Below are 23,015 nucleotides of genomic sequence, written 5' to 3' on the forward strand. Positions count from 1 at the left end.
AATATGTCTTTTCAGTGAAAAGGGCATTTACCCTTCAGAATCAAAATTGCGTTGCTCATCATCTTAACTCATTTGATTCTGTGTTGTTGGCTGATCTGTTATTTTGCCGCTTTCCTTGATTACTTTCTTTCGTTTAATGTGAGAAAATTGCCCTTTTGTTATCCGCCTCCGTTGTCATTGAGGTTAATTTACAGGAGTGTGCTAAAGTGATTTCCAAGCGCACGCGAGCTAGGTAGGAGTCGAACCTACAATCTTCTGATCCGTAGTCAGACGCGTTATCCATTGCGCCACTAGCCCGCACGCTCAAAAGTCACTTGTTAGGACGAGTCCCCTCTGCAATTCTTTGGTCTTGATGATGAAATGAGTGGCAATCGTCAATCGACAAGCTGAATATTCAGCAAGATCATCAGTTTCACTGCTTGACCTCGTTCACTTTGAAAGCTGATGAATTTCACCGAAAACTAAGAGCACACCTCACATTCAGATCACGTCTTCGCTAAGTCAGTTTACAAACTTCGAGGTTACCAAAAAAAACGCCAACTGCGGATGCTGGAAATCAGGAGCCAAGTCAGAAATTGCTGGGTAATTGCTCTGACAGCATGTGTGGAATGAAATCACACTTTAACGTTCGGGTCCGGAGATAAAGAGAAACTTCTTTCGCCAGAATGTGGTGAATCTGTGGAATTCATTGCCACCTGAAGGCTCTCATTGGAGGAAGCCAGGCCATTGATTATATTTAAAACAGAGACAGAGACGTTATTGAGGAGCAAGGGAATCAAAGGTTAGGGGGAGAAAGCGGGAAAATGGGATTGGAAAACCTATCGGCCGTATTGGCGGAGCAGAATCGATGGGCTGAGTGGCATAATTTCTGCTCCTCTGTCTTATGGACGTTTCCTCAGAACCAGTTTGATTTCTGATTTTATTCCAGGATACAAAACCGATTTGAAGAGAAAATTAGAAAGTTTAGAAATGATGTGAACTTTACTTTTCAAAGCTTTTGATTTCTTTTCAGACTGTGCTGAGTAGTTGAATTGATTCCCAAAACCCACAGAAATTTACATGGCACTGTCAGAGTCAGATTCACCTATTAACCACATCTGGGTTGAAATCATTTTGATCATTCAAGTTTACTTTATTGGTAATAGAAGAAAGAGAACAGTACAACACAGGAATAGGCCCCAACACAGGAATTCCCTGTAATTCCTGATGAACGGCTTTTGCCCGAAACGTCGATTCTCTTGCTCTTCGGATGCTGTTCCTTTCCAGCACCACACTCTCGACAATGAACATTGTTCCCCAGAGTCCAATATAAAGCAGTGACCATTATTACATTATTCTCCAGAATCCAATGTAAAATATTGAGGATCATTTCCCAGACGAGAATTTAAAACAATTTTGCTGTCTAGGATTGTTCAATACGTTCGCAGAAGTTGTATGACTCTGATATTTTACTTGTAAATTCTGCGTCCGATGTACTCTCTCACACTAGCTGCCTGAGGAAGGAGCGGGGCGCTGGACTCTTGCACTTTCAGATAAACCTATTGGACGACAACCTAGTGTTGTGTGATTTTTGACATTGTCCAATCCAGTCCAATGGCATCGTGGTTTGATGTCGGCGGGAACTGGGTAAAGATTGAAATATGGTAAAAACAATGACTGCAGATGCTGAAAACCAAATACTGGATTAGTGGTGCTGGAAGAGCACAGCAGTTCAGGCAGCATCAAACGAGCAGCGAAATCGACGTTTCGGGCAAAAGCCCTTCATCAGGAATGACTGAAATATGTCTTTTCAGTGAAAAGGGCATTTACCCTTCAGAATCAAAATTGCGTTGCTCATCATCTTAACTCATTTGATTCTGTGTTGTTGGCTGATCTGTTATTTTGCCGCTTTCCTTGATTACTTTCTTTCGTTTAATGTGAGAAAATTGCCCTTTTGTTATCCGCCTCCGTTGTCATTGAGGTTAATTTACAGGAGTGTGCTAAAGTGATTTCCAAGCGCACGCGAGCTAGGTAGGAGTCGAACCTACAATCTTCTGATCCGTAGTCAGACGCGTTATCCATTGCGCCACTAGCCCGCACGCTCAAAAGTCACTTGTTAGGACGAGTCCCCTCTGCAATTCTTTGGTCTTGATGATGAAATGAGTGGCAATCGTCAATCGACAAGCTGAATATTCAGCAAGATCATCAGTTTCACTGCTTGACCTCGTTCACTTTGAAAGCTGATGAATTTCACCGAAAACTAAGAGCACACCTCACATTCAGATCACGTCTTCGCTAAGTCAGTTTACAAACTTCGAGGTTACCAAAAAAAACGCCAACTGCGGATGCTGGAAATCAGGAGCCAAGTCAGAAATTGCTGGGTAATTGGTCTGACAGCATGTGTGGAATGAAATCACACTTTAACGTTCGGGTCCGGAGATAAAGAGAAACTTCTTTCGCCAGAATGTGGTGAATCTGTGGAATTCATTGCCACCTGAAGGCTCTCATTGGAGGAAGCCAGGCCATTGATTATATTTAAAACAGAGACAGAGACGTTATTGAGGAGCAAGGGAATCAAAGGTTAGGGGGAGAAAGCGGGAAAATGGGATTGGAAAACCTATCGGCCGTATTGGCGGAGCAGAATCGATGGGCTGAGTGGCATAATTTCTGCTCCTCTGTCTTATGGACGTTTCCTCAGAACCAGTTTGATTTCTGATTTTATTCCAGGATACAAAACCGATTTGAAGAGAAAATTAGAAAGTTTAGAAATGATGTGAACTTTACTTTTCAAAGCTTTTGATTTCTTTTCAGACTGTGCTGAGTAGTTGAATTGATTCCCAAAACCCACAGAAATTTACATGGCACTGTCAGAGTCAGATTCACCTATTAACCACATCTGGGTTGAAATCATTTTGATCATTCAAGTTTACTTTATTGGTAATAGAAGAAAGAGAACAGTACAACACAGGAATAGGCCCCAACACAGGAATTCCCTGTAATTCCTGATGAACGGCTTTTGCCCGAAACGTCGATTCTCTTGCTCTTCGGATGCTGTTCCTTTCCAGCACCACACTCTCGACAATGAACATTGTTCCCCAGAGTCCAATATAAAGCAGTGACCATTATTACATTATTCTCCAGAATCCAATGTAAAATATTGAGGATCATTTCCCAGACGAGAATTTAAAACAATTTTGCTGTCTAGGATTGTTCAATACGTTCGCAGAAGTTGTATGACTCTGATATTTTACTTGTAAATTCTGCGTCCGATGTACTCTCTCACACTAGCTGCCTGAGGAAGGAGCGGGGCGCTGGACTCTTGCACTTTCAGATAAACCTATTGGACGACAACCTAGTGTTGTGTGATTTTTGACATTGTCCAATCCAGTCCAATGGCATCGTGGTTTGATGTCGGCGGGAACTGGGTAAAGATTGAAATATGGTAAAAACAATGACTGCAGATGCTGAAAACCAAATACTGGATTAGTGGTGCTGGAAGAGCACAGCAGTTCAGGCAGCATCAAACGAGCAGCGAAATCGACGTTTCGGGCAAAAGCCCTTCATCAGGAATGACTGAAATATGTCTTTTCAGTGAAAAGGGCATTTACCCTTCAGAATCAAAATTGCGTTGCTCATCATCTTAACTCATTTGATTCTGTGTTGTTGGCTGATCTGTTATTTTGCCGCTTTCCTTGATTACTTTCTTTCGTTTAATGTGAGAAAATTGCCCTTTTGTTATCCGCCTCCGTTGTCATTGAGGTTAATTTACAGGAGTGTGCTAAAGTGATTTCCAAGCGCACGCGAGCTAGGTAGGAGTCGAACCTACAATCTTCTGATCCGTAGTCAGACGCGTTATCCATTGCGCCACTAGCCCGCACGCTCAAAAGTCACTTGTTAGGACGAGTCCCCTCTGCAATTCTTTGGTCTTGATGATGAAATGAGTGGCAATCGTCAATCGACAAGCTGAATATTCAGCAAGATCATCAGTTTCACTGCTTGACCTCGTTCACTTTGAAAGCTGATGAATCTCACCGAAAACTAAGAGCACACCTCACATTCAGATCACGTCTTCGCTAAGTCAGTTTACAAACTTCGAGGTTACCAAAAAAAACGCCAACTGCGGATGCTGGAAATCAGGAGCCAAGTCAGAAATTGCTGGGTAATTGCTCTGACAGCATGTGTGGAATGAAATCACACTTTAACGTTCGGGTCCGGAGATAAAGAGAAACTTCTTTCGCCAGAATGTGGTGAATCTGTGGAATTCATTGCCACCTGAAGGCTCTCATTGGAGGAAGCCAGGCCATTGATTATATTTAAAACAGAGACAGAGACGTTATTGAGGAGCAAGGGAATCAAAGGTTAGGGGGAGAAAGCGGGAAAATGGGATTGGAAAACCTATCGGCCGTATTGGCGGAGCAGAATCGATGGGCTGAGTGGCATAATTTCTGCTCCTCTGTCTTATGGACGTTTCCTCAGAACCAGTTTGATTTCTGATTTTATTCCAGGATACAAAACCGATTTGAAGAGAAAATTAGAAAGTTTAGAAATGATGTGAACTTTACTTTTCAAAGCTTTTGATTTCTTTTCAGACTGTGCTGAGTAGTTGAATTGATTCCCAAAACCCACAGAAATTTACATGGCACTGTCAGAGTCAGATTCACCTATTAACCACATCTGGGTTGAAATCATTTTGATCATTCAAGTTTACTTTATTGGTAATAGAAGAAAGAGAACAGTACAACACAGGAATAGGCCCCAACACAGGAATTCCCTGTAATTCCTGATGAACGGCTTTTGCCCGAAACGTCGATTCTCTTGCTCTTCGGATGCTGTTCCTTTCCAGCACCACACTCTCGACAATGAACATTGTTCCCCAGAGTCCAATATAAAGCAGTGACCATTATTACATTATTCTCCAGAATCCAATGTAAAATATTGAGGATCATTTCCCAGACGAGAATTTAAAACAATTTTGCTGTCTAGGATTGTTCAATACGTTCGCAGAAGTTGTATGACTCTGATATTTTACTTGTAAATTCTGCGTCCGATGTACTCTCTCACACTAGCTGCCTGAGGAAGGAGCGGGGCGCTGGACTCTTGCACTTTCAGATAAACCTATTGGACGACAACCTAGTGTTGTGTGATTTTTGACATTGTCCAATCCAGTCCAATGGCATCGTGGTTTGATGTCGGCGGGAACTGGGTAAAGATTGAAATATGGTAAAAACAATGACTGCAGATGCTGAAAACCAAATACTGGATTAGTGGTGCTGGAAGAGCACAGCAGTTCAGGCAGCATCAAACGAGCAGCGAAATCGACGTTTCGGGCAAAAGCCCTTCATCAGGAATGACTGAAATATGTCTTTTCAGTGAAAAGGGCATTTACCCTTCAGAATCAAAATTGCGTTGCTCATCATCTTAACTCATTTGATTCTGTGTTGTTGGCTGATCTGTTATTTTGCCGCTTTCCTTGATTACTTTCTTTCGTTTAATGTGAGAAAATTGCCCTTTTGTTACCCGCCTCCGTTGTCATTGAGGTTAATTTACAGGAGTGTGCTAAAGTGATTTCCAAGCGCACGCGAGCTAGGTAGGAGTCGAACCTACAATCTTCTGATCCGTAGTCAGACGCGTTATCCATTGCGCCACTAGCCCGCACGCTCAAAAGTCACTTGTTAGGACGAGTCCCCTCTGCAATTCTTTGGTCTTGATGATGAAATGAGTGGCAATCGTCAATCGACAAGCTGAATATTCAGCAAGATCATCAGTTTCACTGCTTGACCTCGTTCACTTTGAAAGCTGATGAATTTCACCGAAAACTAAGAGCACACCTCACATTCAGATCACGTCTTCGCTAAGTCAGTTTACAAACTTCGAGGTTACCAAAAAAAACGCCAACTGCGGATGCTGGAAATCAGGAGCCAAGTCAGAAATTGCTGGGTAATTGGTCTGACAGCATGTGTGGAATGAAATCACACTTTAACGTTCGGGTCCGGAGATAAAGAGAAACTTCTTTCGCCAGAATGTGGTGAATCTGTGGAATTCATTGCCACCTGAAGGCTCTCATTGGAGGAAGCCAGGCCATTGATTATATTTAAAACAGAGACAGAGACGTTATTGAGGAGCAAGGGAATCAAAGGTTAGGGGGAGAAAGCGGGAAAATGGGATTGGAAAACCTATCGGCCGTATTGGCGGAGCAGAATCGATGGGCTGAGTGGCATAATTTCTGCTCCTCTGTCTTATGGACGTTTCCTCAGAACCAGTTTGATTTCTGATTTTATTCCAGGATACAAAACCGATTTGAAGAGAAAATTAGAAAGTTTAGAAATGATGTGAACTTTACTTTTCAAAGCTTTTGATTTCTTTTCAGACTGTGCTGAGTAGTTGAATTGATTCCCAAAACCCACAGAAATTTACATGGCACTGTCAGAGTCAGATTCACCTATTAACCACATCTGGGTTGAAATCATTTTGATCATTCAAGTTTACTTTATTGGTAATAGAAGAAAGAGAACAGTACAACACAGGAATAGGCCCCAACACAGGAATTCCCTGTAATTCCTGATGAACGGCTTTTGCCCGAAACGTCGATTCTCTTGCTCTTCGGATGCTGTTCCTTTCCAGCACCACACTCTCGACAATGAACATTGTTCCCCAGAGTCCAATATAAAGCAGTGACCATTATTACATTATTCTCCAGAATCCAATGTAAAATATTGAGGATCATTTCCCAGACGAGAATTTAAAACAATTTTGCTGTCTAGGATTGTTCAATACGTTCGCAGAAGTTGTATGACTCTGATATTTTACTTGTAAATTCTGCGTCCGATGTACTCTCTCACACTAGCTGCCTGAGGAAGGAGCGGGGCGCTGGACTCTTGCACTTTCAGATAAACCTATTGGACGACAACCTAGTGTTGTGTGATTTTTGACATTGTCCAATCCAGTCCAATGGCATCGTGGTTTGATGTCGGCGGGAACTGGGTAAAGATTGAAATATGGTAAAAACAATGACTGCAGATGCTGAAAACCAAATACTGGATTAGTGGTGCTGGAAGAGCACAGCAGTTCAGGCAGCATCAAACGAGCAGCGAAATCGACGTTTCGGGCAAAAGCCCTTCATCAGGAATGACTGAAATATGTCTTTTCAGTGAAAAGGGCATTTACCCTTCAGAATCAAAATTGCGTTGCTCATCATCTTAACTCATTTGATTCTGTGTTGTTGGCTGATCTGTTATTTTGCCGCTTTCCTTGATTACTTTCTTTCGTTTAATGTGAGAAAATTGCCCTTTTGTTATCCGCCTCCGTTGTCATTGAGGTTAATTTACAGGAGTGTGCTAAAGTGATTTCCAAGCGCACGCGAGCTAGGTAGGAGTCGAACCTACAATCTTCTGATCCGTAGTCAGACGCGTTATCCATTGCGCCACTAGCCCGCACGCTCAAAAGTCACTTCTTAGGACGAGTCCCCTCTGCAATTCTTTGGTCTTGATGATGAAATGAGTGGCAATCGTCAATCGACAAGCTGAATATTCAGCAAGATCATCAGTTTCACTGCTTGACCTCGTTCACTTTGAAAGCTGATGAATTTCACCGAAAACTAAGAGCACACCTCACATTCAGATCACGTCTTCGCTAAGTCAGTTTACAAACTTCGAGGTTACCAAAAAAAACGCCAACTGCGGATGCTGGAAATCAGGAGCCAAGTCAGAAATTGCTGGGTAATTGCTCTGACAGCATGTGTGGAATGAAATCACACTTTAACGTTCGGGTCCGGAGATAAAGAGAAACTTCTTTCGCCAGAATGTGGTGAATCTGTGGAATTCATTGCCACCTGAAGGCTCTCATTGGAGGAAGCCAGGCCATTGATTATATTTAAAACAGAGACAGAGACGTTATTGAGGAGCAAGGGAATCAAAGGTTAGGGGGAGAAAGCGGGAAAATGGGATTGGAAAACCTATCGGCCGTATTGGCGGAGCAGAATCGATGGGCTGAGTGGCATAATTTCTGCTCCTCTGTCTTATGGACGTTTCCTCAGAACCAGTTTGATTTCTGATTTTATTCCAGGATACAAAACCGATTTGAAGAGAAAATTAGAAAGTTTAGAAATGATGTGAACTTTACTTTTCAAAGCTTTTGATTTCTTTTCAGACTGTGCTGAGTAGTTGAATTGATTCCCAAAACCCACAGAAATTTACATGGCACTGTCAGAGTCAGATTCACCTATTAACCACATCTGGGTTGAAATCATTTTGATCATTCAAGTTTACTTTATTGGTAATAGAAGAAAGAGAACAGTACAACACAGGAATAGGCCCCAACACAGGAATTCCCTGTAATTCCTGATGAACGGCTTTTGCCCGAAACGTCGATTCTCTTGCTCTTCGGATGCTGTTCCTTTCCAGCACCACACTCTCGACAATGAACATTGTTCCCCAGAGTCCAATATAAAGCAGTGACCATTATTACATTATTCTCCAGAATCCAATGTAAAATATTGAGGATCATTTCCCAGACGAGAATTTAAAACAATTTTGCTGTCTAGGATTGTTCAATACGTTCGCAGAAGTTGTATGACTCTGATATTTTACTTGTAAATTCTGCGTCCGATGTACTCTCTCACACTAGCTGCCTGAGGAAGGAGCGGGGCGCTGGACTCTTGCACTTTCAGATAAACCTATTGGACGACAACCTAGTGTTGTGTGATTTTTGACATTGTCCAATCCAGTCCAATGGCATCGTGGTTTGATGTCGGCGGGAACTGGGTAAAGATTGAAATATGGTAAAAACAATGACTGCAGATGCTGAAAACCAAATACTGGATTAGTGGTGCTGGAAGAGCACAGCAGTTCAGGCAGCATCAAACGAGCAGGGAAATCGACGTTTCGGGCAAAAGCCCTTCATCAGGAATGACTGAAATATGTCTTTTCAGTGAAAAGGGCATTTACCCATCAGAATCAAAATTGCGTTGCTCATCATCTTAACTCATTTGATTCTGTGTTGTTGGCTGATCTGTTATTTTGCCGCTTTCCTTGATTACTTTCTTTCGTTTAATGTGAGAAAATTGCCCTTTTGTTATCCGCCTCCGTTGTCATTGAGGTTAATTTACAGGAGTGTGCTAAAGTGATTTCCAAGCGCACGCGAGCTAGGTAGGAGTCGAACCTACAATCTTCTGATCCGTAGTCAGACGCGTTATCCATTGCGCCACTAGCCCGCACGCTCAAAAGTCACTTGTTAGGACGAGTCCCCTCTGCAATTCTTTGGTCTTGATGATGAAATGAGTGGCAATCGTCAATCGACAAGCTGAATATTCAGCAAGATCATCAGTTTCACTGCTTGACCTCGTTCACTTTGAAAGCTGATGAATTTCACCGAAAACTAAGAGCACACCTCACATTCAGATCACGTCTTCGCTAAGTCAGTTTACAAACTTCGAGGTTACCAAAAAAAACGCCAACTGCGGATGCTGGAAATCAGGAGCCAAGTCAGAAATTGCTGGGTAATTGCTCTGACAGCATGTGTGGAATGAAATCACACTTTAACGTTCGGGTCCGGAGATAAAGAGAAACTTCTTTCGCCAGAATGTGGTGAATCTGTGGAATTCATTGCCACCTGAAGGCTCTCATTGGAGGAAGCCAGGCCATTGATTATATTTAAAACAGAGACAGAGACGTTATTGAGGAGCAAGGGAATCAAAGGTTAGGGGGAGAAAGCGGGAAAATGGGATTGGAAAACCTATCGGCCGTATTGGCGGAGCAGAATCGATGGGCTGAGTGGCATAATTTCTGCTCCTCTGTCTTATGGACGTTTCCTCAGAACCAGTTTGATTTCTGATTTTATTCCAGGATACAAAACCGATTTGAAGAGAAAATTAGAAAGTTTAGAAATGATGTGAACTTTACTTTTCAAAGCTTTTGATTTCTTTTCAGACTGTGCTGAGTAGTTGAATTGATTCCCAAAACCCACAGAAATTTACATGGCACTGTCAGAGTCAGATTCACCTATTAACCACATCTGGGTTGAAATCATTTTGATCATTCAAGTTTACTTTATTGGTAATAGAAGAAAGAGAACAGTACAACACAGGAATAGGCCCCAACACAGGAATTCCCTGTAATTCCTGATGAACGGCTTTTGCCCGAAACGTCGATTCTCTTGCTCTTCGGATGCTGTTCCTTTCCAGCACCACACTCTCGACAATGAACATTGTTCCCCAGAGTCCAATATAAAGCAGTGACCATTATTACATTATTCTCCAGAATCCAATGTAAAATATTGAGGATCATTTCCCAGACGAGAATTTAAAACAATTTTGCTGTCTAGGATTGTTCAATACGTTCGCAGAAGTTGTATGACTCTGATATTTTACTTGTAAATTCTGCGTCCGATGTACTCTCTCACACTAGCTGCCTGAGGAAGGAGCGGGGCGCTGGACTCTTGCACTTTCAGATAAACCTATTGGACGACAACCTAGTGTTGTGTGATTTTTGACATTGTCCAATCCAGTCCAATGGCATCGTGGTTTGATGTCGGCGGGAACTGGGTAAAGATTGAAATATGGTAAAAACAATGACTGCAGATGCTGAAAACCAAATACTGGATTAGTGGTGCTGGAAGAGCACAGCAGTTCAGGCAGCATCAAACGAGCAGCGAAATCGACGTTTCGGGCAAAAGCCCTTCATCAGGAATGACTGAAATATGTCTTTTCAGTGAAAAGGGCATTTACCCTTCAGAATCAAAATTGCGTTGCTCATCATCTTAACTCATTTGATTCTGTGTTGTTGGCTGATCTGTTATTTTGCCGCTTTCCTTGATTACTTTCTTTCGTTTAATGTGAGAAAATTGCCCTTTTGTTATCCGCCTCCGTTGTCATTGAGGTTAATTTACAGGAGTGTGCTAAAGTGATTTCCAAGCGCACGCGAGCTAGGTAGGAGTCGAACCTACAATCTTCTGATCCGTAGTCAGACGCGTTATCCATTGCGCCACTAGCCCGCACGCTCAAAAGTCACTTGTTAGGACGAGTCCCCTCTGCAATTCTTTGGTCTTGATGATGAAATGAGTGGCAATCGTCAATCGACAAGCTGAATATTCAGCAAGATCATCAGTTTCACTGCTTGACCTCGTTCACTTTGAAAGCTGATGAATTTCACCGAAAACTAAGAGCACACCTCACATTCAGATCACGTCTTCGCTAAGTCAGTTTACAAACTTCGAGGTTACCAAAAAAAACGCCAACTGCGGATGCTGGAAATCAGGAGCCAAGTCAGAAATTGCTGGGTAATTGCTCTGACAGCATGTGTGGAATGAAATCACACTTTAACGTTCGGGTCCGGAGATAAAGAGAAACTTCTTTCGCCAGAATGTGGTGAATCTGTGGAATTCATTGCCACCTGAAGGCTCTCATTGGAGGAAGCCAGGCCATTGATTATATTTAAAACAGAGACAGAGACGTTATTGAGGAGCAAGGGAATCAAAGGTTAGGGGGAGAAAGCGGGAAAATGGGATTGGAAAACCTATCGGCCGTATTGGCGGAGCAGAATCGATGGGCTGAGTGGCATAATTTCTGCTCCTCTGTCTTATGGACGTTTCCTCAGAACCAGTTTGATTTCTGATTTTATTCCAGGATACAAAACCGATTTGAAGAGAAAATTAGAAAGTTTAGAAATGATGTGAACTTTACTTTTCAAAGCTTTTGATTTCTTTTCAGACTGTGCTGAGTAGTTGAATTGATTCCCAAAACCCACAGAAATTTACATGGCACTGTCAGAGTCAGATTCACCTATTAACCACATCTGGGTTGAAATCATTTTGATCATTCAAGTTTACTTTATTGGTAATAGAAGAAAGAGAACAGTACAACACAGGAATAGGCCCCAACACAGGAATTCCCTGTAATTCCTGATGAACGGCTTTTGCCCGAAACGTCGATTCTCTTGCTCTTCGGATGCTGTTCCTTTCCAGCACCACACTCTCGACAATGAACATTGTTCCCCAGAGTCCAATATAAAGCAGTGACCATTATTACATTATTCTCCAGAATCCAATGTAAAATATTGAGGATCATTTCCCAGACGAGAATTTAAAACAATTTTGCTGTCTAGGATTGTTCAATACGTTCGCAGAAGTTGTATGACTCTGATATTTTACTTGTAAATTCTGCGTCCGATGTACTCTCTCACACTAGCTGCCTGAGGAAGGAGCGGGGCGCTGGACTCTTGCACTTTCAGATAAACCTATTGGACGACAACCTAGTGTTGTGTGATTTTTGACATTGTCCAATCCAGTCCAATGGCATCGTGGTTTGATGTCGGCGGGAACTGGGTAAAGATTGAAATATGGTAAAAACAATGACTGCAGATGCTGAAAACCAAATACTGGATTAGTGGTGCTGGAAGAGCACAGCAGTTCAGGCAGCATCAAACGAGCAGCGAAATCGACGTTTCGGGCAAAAGCCCTTCATCAGGAATGACTGAAATATGTCTTTTCAGTGAAAAGGGCATTTACCCTTCAGAATCAAAATTGCGTTGCTCATCATCTTAACTCATTTGATTCTGTGTTGTTGGCTGATCTGTTATTTTGCCGCTTTCCTTGATTACTTTCTTTCGTTTAATGTGAGAAAATTGCCCTTTTGTTATCCGCCTCCGTTGTCATTGAGGTTAATTTACAGGAGTGTGCTAAAGTGATTTCCAAGCGCACGCGAGCTAGGTAGGAGTCGAACCTACAATCTTCTGATCCGTAGTCAGACGCGTTATCCATTGCGCCACTAGCCCGCACGCTCAAAAGTCACTTGTTAGGACGAGTCCCCTCTGCAATTCTTTGGTCTTGATGATGAAATGAGTGGCAATCGTCAATCGACAAGCTGAATATTCAGCAAGATCATCAGTTTCACTGCTTGACCTCGTTCACTTTGAAAGCTGATGAATTTCACCGAAAACTAAGAGCACACCTCACATTCAGATCACGTCTTCGCTAAGTCAGTTTACAAACTTCGAGGTTACCAAAAAAAACGCCAACTGCGGATGCTGGAAATCAGGAGCCAAGTCAGAAATTGCTGGGTAATTGCTCTGACAGCATGTGTGGAATGAAATCACACTTTAACGTTCGGGTCCGGAGATAAAGAGAAACTTCTTTCGCCAGAATGTGGTGAATCTGTGGAATTCATTGCCACCTGAAGGCTCTCATTGGAGGAAGCCAGGCCATTGATTATATTTAAAACAGAGACAGAGACGTTATTGAGGAGCAAGGGAATCAAAGGTTAGGGGGAGAAAGCGGGAAAATGGGATTGGAAAACCTATCGGCCGTATTGGCGGAGCAGAATCGATGGGCTGAGTGGCATAATTTCTGCTCCTCTGTCTTATGGACGTTTCCTCAGAACCAGTTTGATTTCTGATTTTATTCCAGGATACAAAACCGATTTGAAGAGAAAATTAGAAAGTTTAGAAATGATGTGAACTTTACTTTTCAAAGCTTTTGATTTCTTTTCAGACTGTGCTGAGTAGTTGAATTGATTCCCAAAACCCACAGAAATTTACATGGCACTGTCAGAGTCAGATTCACCTATTAACCACATCTGGGTTGAAATCATTTTGATCATTCAAGTTTACTTTATTGGTAATAGAAGAAAGAGAACAGTACAACACAGGAATAGGCCCCAACACAGGAATTCCCTGTAATTCCTGATGAACGGCTTTTGCCCGAAACGTCGATTCTCTTGCTCTTCGGATGCTGTTCCTTTCCAGCACCACACTCTCGACAATGAACATTGTTCCCCAGAGTCCAATATAAAGCAGTGACCATTATTACATTATTCTCCAGAATCCAATGTAAAATATTGAGGATCATTTCCCAGACGAGAATTTAAAACAATTTTGCTGTCTAGGATTGTTCAATACGTTCGCAGAAGTTGTATGACTCTGATATTTTACTTGTAAATTCTGCGTCCGATGTACTCTCTCACACTAGCTGCCTGAGGAAGGAGCGGGGCGCTGGACTCTTGCACTTTCAGATAAACCTATTGGACGACAACCTAGTGTTGTGTGATTTTTGACATTGTCCAATCCAGTCCAATGGCATCGTGGTTTGATGTCGGCGGGAACTGGGTAAAGATTGAAATATGGTAAAAACAATGACTGCAGATGCTGAAAACCAAATACTGGATTAGTGGTGCTGGAAGAGCACAGCAGTTCAGGCAGCATCAAACGAGCAGCGAAATCGACGTTTCGGGCAAAAGCCCTTCATCAGGAATGACTGAAATATGTCTTTTCAGTGAAAAGGGCATTTACCCTTCAGAATCAAAATTGCGTTGCTCATCATCTTAACTCATTTGATTCTGTGTTGTTGGCTGATCTGTTATTTTGCCGCTTTCCTTGATTACTTTCTTTCGTTTAATGTGAGAAAATTGCCCTTTTGTTATCCGCCTCCGTTGTCATTGAGGTTAATTTACAGGAGTGTGCTAAAGTGATTTCCAAGCGCACGCGAGCTAGGTAGGAGTCGAACCTACAATCTTCTGATCCGTAGTCAGACGCGTTATCCATTGCGCCACTAGCCCGCACGCTCAAAAGTCACTTGTTAGGACGAGTCCCCTCTGCAATTCTTTGGTCTTGATGATGAAATGAGTGGCAATCGTCAATAGACAAGCTGAATATTCAGCAAGATCATCAGTTTCACTGCTTGACCTCGTTCACTTTGAAAGCTGATGAATTTCACCGAAAACTAAGAGCACACCTCACATTCAGATCACGTCTTCGCTAAGTCAGTTTACAAACTTCGAGGTTACCAAAAAAAACGCCAACTGCGGATGCTGGAAATCAGGAGCCAAGTCAGAAATTGCTGGGTAATTGGTCTGACAGCATGTGTGGAATGAAATCACACTTTAACGTTCGGGTCCGGAGATAAAGAGAAACTTCTTTCGCCAGAATGTGGTGAATCTGTGGAATTCATTGCCACCTGAAGGCTCTCATTGGAGGAAGCCAGGCCATTGATTATATTTAAAACAGAGACAGAGACGTTATTGAGGAGCAAGGGAATCAAAGGTTAGGGGGAGAAAGCGGGAAAATGGGATTGGAAAACCTATCGGCCGTATTGGCGGAGCAGAATCGATGGGCTGAGTGGCATAATTTCTGCTCCTCTGTCTTATGGACGTTTCCTCAGAACCAGTTTGATTTCTGATTTTATTCCAGGATACAAAACCGATTTGAAGAGAAAATTAGAAAGTTTAGAAATGATGTGAACTTTACTTTTCAAAGCTTTTGATTTCTTTTCAGACTGTGCTGAGTAGTTGAATTGATTCCCAAAACCCACAGAAATTTACATGGCACTGTCAGAGTCAGATTCACCTATTAACCACATCTGGGTTGAAATCATTTTGATCATTCAAGTTTACTTTATTGGTAATAGAAGAAAGAGAACAGTACAACACAGGAATAGGCCCCAACACAGGAATTCCCTGTAATTCCTGATGAACGGCTTTTGCCCGAAACGTCGATTCTCTTGCTCTTCGGATGCTGTTCCTTTCCAGCACCACACTCTCGACAATGAACATTGTTCCCCAGAGTCCAATATAAAGCAGTGACCATTATTACATTATTCTCCAGAATCCAATGTAAAATATTGAGGATCATTTCCCAGACGAGAATTTAAAACAATTTTGCTGTCTAGGATTGTTCAATACGTTCGCAGAAGTTGTATGACTCTGATATTTTACTTGTAAATTCTGCGTCCGATGTACTCTCTCACACTAGCTGCCTGAGGAAGGAGCGGGGCGCTGGACTCTTGCACTTTCAGATAAACCTATTGGACGACAACCTAGTGTTGTGTGATTTTTGACATTGTCCAATCCAGTCCAATGGCATCGTGGTTTGATGTCGGCGGGAACTGGGTAAAGATTGAAATATGGTAAAAACAATGACTGCAGATGCTGAAAACCAAATACTGGATTAGTGGTGCTGGAAGAGCACAGCAGTTCAGGCAGCATCAAACGAGCAGCGAAATCGACGTTTCGGGCAAAAGCCCTTCATCAGGAATGACTGAAATATGTCTTTTCAGTGAAAAGGGCATTTACCCTTCAGAATCAAAATTGCGTTGCTCATCATCTTAACTCATTTGATTCTGTGTTGTTGGCTGATCTGTTATTTTGCCGCTTTCCTTGATTACTTTCTTTCGTTTAATGTGAGAAAATTGCCCTTTTGTTATCCGCCTCCGTTGTCATTGAGGTTAATTTACAGGAGTGTGCTAAAGTGATTTCCAAGCGCACGCGAGCTAGGTAGGAGTCGAACCTACAATCTTCTGATCCGTAGTCAGACGCGTTATCCATTGCGCCACTAGCCCGCACGCTCAAAAGTCACTTGTTAGGACGAGTCCCCTCTGCAATTCTTTGGTCTTGATGATGAAATGAGTGGCAATCGTCAATCGACAAGCTGAATATTCAGCAAGATCATCAGTTTCACTGCTTGACCTCGTTCACTTTGAAAGCTGATGAATTTCACCGAAAACTAAGAGCACACCTCACATTCAGATCACGTCTTCGCTAAGTCAGTTTACAAACTTCGAGGTTACCAAAAAAAACGCCAACTGCGGATGCTGGAAATCAGGAGCCAAGTCAGAAATTGCTGGGTAATTGCTCTGACAGCATGTGTGGAATGAAATCACACTTTAACGTTCGGGTCCGGAGATAAAGAGAAACTTCTTTCGCCAGAATGTGGTGAATCTGTGGAATTCATTGCCACCTGAAGGCTCTCATTGGAGGAAGCCAGGCCATTGATTATATTTAAAACAGAGACAGAGACGTTATTGAGGAGCAAGGGAATCAAAGGTTAGGGGGAGAAAGCGGGAAAATGGGATTGGAAAACCTATCGGCCGTATTGGCGGAGCAGAATCGATGGGCTGAGTGGCATAATTTCTGCTCCTCTGTCTTATGGACGTTTCCTCAGAACCAGTTTGATTTCTGATTTTATTCCAGGATACAAAACCGATTTGAAGAGAAAATTAGAAAGTTTAGAAATGATGTGAACTTTACTTTTCAAAGCTTTTGATTTCTTTTCAGACTGTGCTGAGTAGTTGAATTGATTCCCAAAACCCACAGAAATTTACATGGCACTGTCAGAGTCAGATTCACCTATTAACCACATCTGGGTTGAAATCATTTTGATCATTCAAGTTTACTTTATTGGTAATAGAAGAAAGAGAACAGTACAACACAGGAATAGGCCCCAACACAGGAATTCCCTGTAATTCCTGATGAACGGCTTTTGCCCGAAACGTCGATTCTCTTGCTCTTCGGATGCTGTTCCTTTCCAGCACCACACTCTCGACAATGAACATTGTTCCCCAGAGTCCAATATAAAGCAGTGACCATTATTACATTATTCTCCAGAATCCAATGTAAAATATTGAGGATCATTTCCCAGACGAGAATTTAAAACAATTTTGCTGTCTAGGATTGTTCAATACGTTCGCAGAAGTTGTATGACTCTGATATTTTACTTGTAAATTCTGCGTCCGATGTACTCTCTCACACTAGCTGCCTGAGGAAGGAGCGGGGCGCTGGACTCTTGCACTTTCAGATAAACCTATTGGACGACAACCTAGTGTTGTGTGATTTTTGACATTGTCCAATCCAGTCCAATGGCATCGTGGTTTGATGTCGGCGGGAACTGGGTAAAGATTGAAATATGGTAAAAACAATGACTGCAGATGCTGAAAACCAAATACTGGATTAGTGGTGCTGGAAGAGCACAGCAGTTCAGGCAGCATCAAACGAGCAGCGAAATCGACGTTTCGGGCAAAAGCCCTTCATCAGGAATGACTGAAATATGTCTTTTCAGTGAAAAGGGCATTTACCCTTCAGAATCAAAATTGCGTTGCTCATCATCTTAACTCATTTGATTCTGTGTTGTTGACTGATCTGTTATTTTGCCGCTTTCCTTGATTACTTTCTTTCGTTTAATGTGAGAAAATTGCCCTTTTGTTATCCGCCTCCGTTGTCATTGAGGTTAATTTACAGGAGTGTGCTAAAGTGATTTCCAAGCGCACGCGAGCTAGGTAGGAGTCGAACCTACAATCTTCTGATCCGTAGTCAGACGCGTTTTCCATTGCGCCACTAGCCCGCACGCTCAAAAGTCACTTGTTAGGACGAGTCCCCTCTGCAATTCTTTGGTCTTGATGATGAAATGAGTGGCAATCGTCAATCGACAAGCTGAATATTCAGCAAGATCATCAGTTTCACTGCTTGACCTCGTTCACTTTGAAAGCTGATGAATTTCACCGAAAACTAAGAGCACACCTCACATTCAGATCACGTCTTCGCTAAGTCAGTTTACAAACTTCGAGGTTACCAAAAAAAACGCCAACTGCGGATGCTGGAAATCAGGAGCCAAGTCAGAAATTGCTGGGTAATTGGTCTGACAGCATGTGTGGAATGAAATCACACTTTAACGTTCGGGTCCGGAGATAAAGAGAAACTTCTTTCGCCAGAATGTGGTGAATCTGTGGAATTCATTGCCACCTGAAGGCTCTCATTGGAGGAAGCCAGGCCATTGATTATATTTAAAACAGAGACAGAGACGTTATTGAGGAGCAAGGGAATCAAAGGTTAGGGGGAGAAAGCGGGAAAATGGGATTGGAAAACCTATCGGCCGTATTGGCGGAGCAGAATCGATGGGCTGAGTGGCATAATTTCTGCTCCTCTGTCTTATGGACGTTTCCTCAGAACCAGTTTGATTTCTGATTTTATTCCAGGATACAAAACCGATTTGAAGAGAAAATTAGAAAGTTTAGAAATGATGTGAACTTTACTTTTCAAAGCTTTTGATTTCTTTTCAGACTGTGCTGAGTAGTTGAATTGATTCCCAAAACCCACAGAAATTTACATGGCACTGTCAGAGTCAGATTCACCTATTAACCACATCTGGGTTGAAATCATTTTGATCATTCAAGTTTACTTTATTGGTAATAGAAGAAAGAGAACAGTACAACACAGGAATAGGCCCCAACACAGGAATTCCCTGTAATTCCTGATGAACGGCTTTTGCCCGAAACGTCGATTCTCTTGCTCTTCGGATGCTGTTCCTTTCCAGCACCACACTCTCGACAATGAACATTGTTCCCCAGAGTCCAATATAAAGCAGTGACCATTATTACATTATTCTCCAGAATCCAATGTAAAATATTGAGGATCATTTCCCAGACGAGAATTTAAAACAATTTTGCTGTCTAGGATTGTTCAATACGTTCGCAGAAGTTGTATGACTCTGATATTTTACTTGTAAATTCTGCGTCCGATGTACTCTCTCACACTAGCTGCCTGAGGAAGGAGCGGGGCGCTGGACTCTTGCACTTTCAGATAAACCTATTGGACGACAACCTAGTGTTGTGTGATTTTTGACATTGTCCAATCCAGTCCAATGGCATCGTGGTTTGATGTCGGCGGGAACTGGGTAAAGATTGAAATATGGTAAAAACAATGACTGCAGATGCTGAAAACCAAATACTGGATTAGTGGTGCTGGAAGAGCACAGCAGTTCAGGCAGCATCAAACGAGCAGCGAAATCGACGTTTCGGGCAAAAGCCCTTCATCAGGAATGACTGAAATATGTCTTTTCAGTGAAAAGGGCATTTACCCTTCAGAATCAAAATTGCGTTGCTCATCATCTTAACTCATTTGATTCTGTGTTGTTGGCTGATCTGTTATTTTGCCGCTTTCCTTGATTACTTTCTTTCGTTTAATGTGAGAAAATTGCCCTTTTGTTATCCGCCTCCGTTGTCATTGAGGTTAATTTACAGGAGTGTGCTAAAGTGATTTCCAAGCGCACGCGAGCTAGGTAGGAGTCGAACCTACAATCTTCTGATCCGTAGTCAGACGCGTTATCCATTGCGCCACTAGCCCGCACGCTCAAAAGTCACTTGTTAGGACGAGTCCCCTCTGCAATTCTTTGGTCTTGATGATGAAATGAGTGGCAATCGTCAATCGACAAGCTGAATATTCAGCAAGATCATCAGTTTCACTGCTTGACCTCGTTCACTTTGAAAGCTGATGAATTTCACCGAAAACTAAGAGCACACCTCACATTCAGATCACGTCTTCGCTAAGTCAGTTTACAAACTTCGAGGTTACCAAAAAAAACGCCAACTGCGGATGCTGGAAATCAGGAGCCAAGTCAGAAATTGCTGGGTAATTGGTCTGACAGCATGTGTGGAATGAAATCACACTTTAACGTTCGGGTCCGGAGATAAAGAGAAACTTCTTTCGCCAGAATGTGGTGAATCTGTGGAATTCATTGCCACCTGAAGGCTCTCATTGGAGGAAGCCAGGCCATTGATTATATTTAAAACAGAGACAGAGACGTTATTGAGGAGCAAGGGAATCAAAGGTTAGGGGGAGAAAGCGGGAAAATGGGATTGGAAAACCTATCGGCCGTATTGGCGGAGCAGAATCGATGGGCTGAGTGGCATAATTTCTGCTCCTCTGTCTTATGGACGTTTCCTCAGAACCAGTTTGATTTCTGATTTTATTCCAGGATACAAAACCGATTTGAAGAGAAAATTAGAAAGTTTAGAAATGATGTGAACTTTACTTTTCAAAGCTTTTGATTTCTTTTCAGACTGTGCTGAGTAGTTGAATTGATTCCCAAAACCCACAGAAATTTACATGGCACTGTCAGAGTCAGATTCACCTATTAACCACATCTGGGTTGAAATCATTTTGATCATTCAAGTTTACTTTATTGGTAATAGAAGAAAGAGAACAGTACAACACAGGAATAGGCCCCAACACAGGAATTCCCTGTAATTCCTGATGAACGGCTTTTGCCCGAAACGTCGATTCTCTTGCTCTTCGGATGCTGTTCCTTTCCAGCACCACACTCTCGACAATGAACATTGTTCCCCAGAGTCCAATATAAAGCAGTGACCATTATTACATTATTCTCCAGAATCCAATGTAAAATATTGAGGATCATTTCCCAGACGAGAATTTAAAACAATTTTGCTGTCTAGGATTGTTCAATACGTTCGCAGAAGTTGTATGACTCTGATATTTTACTTGTAAATTCTGCGTCCGATGTACTCTCTCACACTAGCTGCCTGAGGAAGGAGCGGGGCGCTGGACTCTTGCACTTTCAGATAAACCTATTGGACGACAACCTAGTGTTGTGTGATTTTTGACATTGTCCAATCCAGTCCAATGGCATCGTGGTTTGATGTCGGCGGGAACTGGGTAAAGATTGAAATATGGTAAAAACAATGACTGCAGATGCTGAAAACCAAATACTGGATTAGTGGTGCTGGAAGAGCACAGCAGTTCAGGCAGCATCAAACGAGCAGCGAAATCGACGTTTCGGGCAAAAGCCCTTCATCAGGAATGACTGAAATATGTCTTTTCAGTGAAAAGGGCATTTACCCTTCAGAATCAAAATTGCGTTGCTCATCATCTTAACTCATTTGATTCTGTGTTGTTGGCTGATCTGTTATTTTGCCGCTTTCCTTGATTACTTTCTTTCGTTTAATGTGAGAAAATTGCCCTTTTGTTATCCGCCTCCGTTGTCATTGAGGTTAATTTACAGGAGTGTGCTAAAGTGATTTCCAAGCGCACGCGAGCTAGGTAGGAGTCGAACCTACAATCTTCTGATCCGTAGTCAGACGCGTTATCCATTGCGCCACTAGCCCGCACGCTCAAAAGTCACTTGTTAGGACGAGTCCCCTCTGCAATTCTTTGGTCTTGATGATGAAATGAGTGGCAATCGTCAATCGACAAGCTGAATATTCAGCAAGATCATCAGTTTCACTGCTTGACCTCGTTCACTTTGAAAGCTGATGAATTTCACCGAAAACTAAGAGCACACCTCACATTCAGATCACGTCTTCGCTAAGTCAGTTTACAAACTTCGAGGTTACCAAAAAAAACGCCAACTGCGGATGCTGGAAATCAGGAGCCAAGTCAGAAATTGCTGGGTAATTGCTCTGACAGCATGTGTGGAATGAAATCACACTTTAACGTTCGGGTCCGGAGATAAAGAGAAACTTCTTTCGCCAGAATGTGGTGAATCTGTGGAATTCATTGCCACCTGAAGGCTCTCATTGGAGGAAGCCAGGCCATTGATTATATTTAAAACAGAGACAGAGACGTTATTGAGGAGCAAGGGAATCAAAGGTTAGGGGGAGAAAGCGGGAAAATGGGATTGGAAAACCTATCGGCCGTATTGGCGGAGCAGAATCGATGGGCTGAGTGGCATAATTTCTGCTCCTCTGTCTTATGGACGTTTCCTCAGAACCAGTTTGATTTCTGATTTTATTCCAGGATACAAAACCGATTTGAAGAGAAAATTAGAAAGTTTAGAAATGATGTGAACTTTACTTTTCAAAGCTTTTGATTTCTTTTCAGACTGTGCTGAGTAGTTGAATTGATTCCCAAAACCCACAGAAATTTACATGGCACTGTCAGAGTCAGATTCACCTATTAACCACATCTGGGTTGAAATCATTTTGATCATTCAAGTTTACTTTATTGGTAATAGAAGAAAGAGAACAGTACAACACAGGAATAGGCCCCAACACAGGAATTCCCTGTAATTCCTGATGAACGGCTTTTGCCCGAAACGTCGATTCTCTTGCTCTTCGGATGCTGTTCCTTTCCAGCACCACACTCTCGACAATGAACATTGTTCCCCAGAGTCCAATATAAAGCAGTGACCATTATTACATTATTCTCCAGAATCCAATGTAAAATATTGAGGATCATTTCCCAGACGAGAATTTAAAACAATTTTGCTGTCTAGGATTGTTCAATACGTTCGCAGAAGTTGTATGACTCTGATATTTTACTTGTAAATTCTGCGTCCGATGTACTCTCTCACACTAGCTGCCTGAGGAAGGAGCGGGGCGCTGGACTCTTGCACTTTCAGATAAACCTATTGGACGACAACGTAGTGTTGTGTGATTTTTGACATTTTCCAATCCAGTCCAATGGCATCGTGGTTTGATGTCGGCGGGAACTGGGTAAAGATTGAAATATGGTAAAAACAATGACTGCAGATGCTGAAAACCAAATA

General features: G+C 42.3%; 13 non-coding genes across 13 annotated transcripts; all 13 read right to left on the reverse strand.

Annotated features, from left to right (window-relative positions):
* Positions 1-224: 224 nt before the first annotated feature.
* trnar-acg (transfer RNA arginine (anticodon ACG)) lies at positions 225-297 on the reverse strand. The gene has a single exon. It is a non-coding gene; the product is annotated as a tRNA-Arg (tRNA).
* Positions 298-2,002: 1,705 nt separating this feature from the next.
* trnar-acg (transfer RNA arginine (anticodon ACG)) lies at positions 2,003-2,075 on the reverse strand. Its single transcript has one exon. It is a non-coding gene; the product is annotated as a tRNA-Arg (tRNA).
* Positions 2,076-3,780: 1,705 nt separating this feature from the next.
* trnar-acg (transfer RNA arginine (anticodon ACG)) lies at positions 3,781-3,853 on the reverse strand. The gene has a single exon. It is a non-coding gene; the product is annotated as a tRNA-Arg (tRNA).
* A 1,705-nt stretch (positions 3,854-5,558) lies between these two features.
* On the reverse strand, positions 5,559-5,631 carry trnar-acg (transfer RNA arginine (anticodon ACG)). The gene has a single exon. It is a non-coding gene; the product is annotated as a tRNA-Arg (tRNA).
* A 1,705-nt stretch (positions 5,632-7,336) lies between these two features.
* Positions 7,337-7,409, reverse strand: trnar-acg (transfer RNA arginine (anticodon ACG)). Its single transcript has one exon. It is a non-coding gene; the product is annotated as a tRNA-Arg (tRNA).
* Positions 7,410-9,114: 1,705 nt separating this feature from the next.
* On the reverse strand, positions 9,115-9,187 carry trnar-acg (transfer RNA arginine (anticodon ACG)). The gene has a single exon. It is a non-coding gene; the product is annotated as a tRNA-Arg (tRNA).
* Positions 9,188-10,892: 1,705 nt separating this feature from the next.
* On the reverse strand, positions 10,893-10,965 carry trnar-acg (transfer RNA arginine (anticodon ACG)). The gene has a single exon. It is a non-coding gene; the product is annotated as a tRNA-Arg (tRNA).
* Positions 10,966-12,670: 1,705 nt separating this feature from the next.
* trnar-acg (transfer RNA arginine (anticodon ACG)) lies at positions 12,671-12,743 on the reverse strand. The gene has a single exon. It is a non-coding gene; the product is annotated as a tRNA-Arg (tRNA).
* Positions 12,744-14,448: 1,705 nt separating this feature from the next.
* trnar-acg (transfer RNA arginine (anticodon ACG)) lies at positions 14,449-14,521 on the reverse strand. The gene has a single exon. It is a non-coding gene; the product is annotated as a tRNA-Arg (tRNA).
* Positions 14,522-16,226: 1,705 nt separating this feature from the next.
* On the reverse strand, positions 16,227-16,299 carry trnar-acg (transfer RNA arginine (anticodon ACG)). Its single transcript has one exon. It is a non-coding gene; the product is annotated as a tRNA-Arg (tRNA).
* A 1,705-nt stretch (positions 16,300-18,004) lies between these two features.
* On the reverse strand, positions 18,005-18,077 carry trnar-acg (transfer RNA arginine (anticodon ACG)). The gene has a single exon. It is a non-coding gene; the product is annotated as a tRNA-Arg (tRNA).
* A 1,705-nt stretch (positions 18,078-19,782) lies between these two features.
* On the reverse strand, positions 19,783-19,855 carry trnar-acg (transfer RNA arginine (anticodon ACG)). The gene has a single exon. It is a non-coding gene; the product is annotated as a tRNA-Arg (tRNA).
* A 1,705-nt stretch (positions 19,856-21,560) lies between these two features.
* On the reverse strand, positions 21,561-21,633 carry trnar-acg (transfer RNA arginine (anticodon ACG)). The gene has a single exon. It is a non-coding gene; the product is annotated as a tRNA-Arg (tRNA).
* Positions 21,634-23,015: the final 1,382 nt, after the last annotated feature.

The sequence above is a fragment of the Chiloscyllium punctatum genome, chromosome 31 (assembly GCF_047496795.1).
Source record: "Chiloscyllium punctatum isolate Juve2018m chromosome 31, sChiPun1.3, whole genome shotgun sequence".
NCBI classification, from domain to species: Eukaryota; Metazoa; Chordata; class Chondrichthyes; order Orectolobiformes; family Hemiscylliidae; genus Chiloscyllium; species Chiloscyllium punctatum.